Below are 1,407 nucleotides of genomic sequence, written 5' to 3'. Positions count from 1 at the left end.
CCTGCTGTGGGGTTTTGGTTTTTGTTTGTTTTTGTAAGAAAAATAAATCCATGAGGCAGTAAAGCATGCTTTGCACTTGACATGGAAGATAAAGTGCACTCTGATGTTCTGTTCACCTTGCACCTTATTCCACTGTTGTGCTAGTCCCGCAGAAAGCACCATCATCTCCCAAACAGTCTTTGTTAAGAATGCTTAATTTTTGCTGAGAGGGGATAACTGCCTGGAGCTTTAGTAAACATTTAGAAATACTGGACCAAGGCTATTAAACATGCTCAAAATATGGTGGATTGATCTTTGCAAAGGAGTTGGAATTTTCTGCTCCATGGTTTCAGTTCTACTGTTCAAGGAACTAGTATCTTCCCTCTACATAAGGAAAAAAAAAAGTGTTGAGGCATACAAACCAAGCATTTGGAAAGAACTGCATAGCTGAAAGCCTAGAGTTGAACAAGTTACAGACTTCACACTAATCTAAAAAATAAATTTAAATATTAAACATGCCATCCACAGCACAGAGGTTCCTTTTTTATCTATCTAGCTCTTCAGCTAAATTGAATGACAGATTTTTTTAAGACTGCATCCTTGGTTGAGACATTTCCTTTCTAAGGGAGCTCTACCCTTTAAGAATGCTACACAATACACTTGTTGCACAACTGATGTCAGTTAAGAGATGGAAAAATCAGTACTAATTAGTATTAGAAAACACTGATTGCTTTAGAATCAGTTAATTCAAGCATATCTTGGTTGCACTTTTATACTATTGTGTTTCAAGTATCCTGATAGCTGGTATGTTTACCATAACAAAGGAAAACAACTGAAATTCACAAATACAATAAAAGTGGAAAGTGATTATCTTCTTTTCCTCAAAGTACAAAGATTAAGGAGCACTCAAAAGAATTACCACAGTATGTACTGATATTAAGTTAACCTTGTTCAGGGCCATACTCTTCTAAAATCAATAAAGGGAAAAGAAGTGGCTAGAAGACAAAGGACAGAAAAGTCAGAATCACAGAATATTCTGAGCTGGAAGGGACTCACAAGGATCTTCGAGTCCAGCTCTTAAATGAATGGCCCATGGGGGGACTGAATCCATGACCTCGGCATTACGAGTACCAGGCTGTAACCAACTGAGTTAATCTCAGTGCAGGCTTAAAACAGATTAATGTACCTATAATCCACTTGCTCTAAGTACATACCTTCAAGTACTGAGCTCATGTACTTGATTAAGCCTACAACTGTATGGCAACACCTGGATGATTCCAGGTCAGATTTCAGACAGTACTGCAGATGTTTTATAGGCAGAATACAAGTCAATTGGCTCATTGAGTAACTCAACATTTGTTCAATATGCATTCACTGAATTATTACAAAATTCCTAATCACATCATTAAGAAACATAAAAAGCCTAGA

Source organism: Neopelma chrysocephalum, unplaced genomic scaffold, assembly GCF_003984885.1.
Source record: "Neopelma chrysocephalum unplaced genomic scaffold, ASM398488v2 Primary Assembly neopelma1_97, whole genome shotgun sequence".
Taxonomy (NCBI): Eukaryota; Metazoa; Chordata; class Aves; order Passeriformes; family Pipridae; genus Neopelma; species Neopelma chrysocephalum.
Note: the sequence above shows the minus strand (reverse complement) of the source record.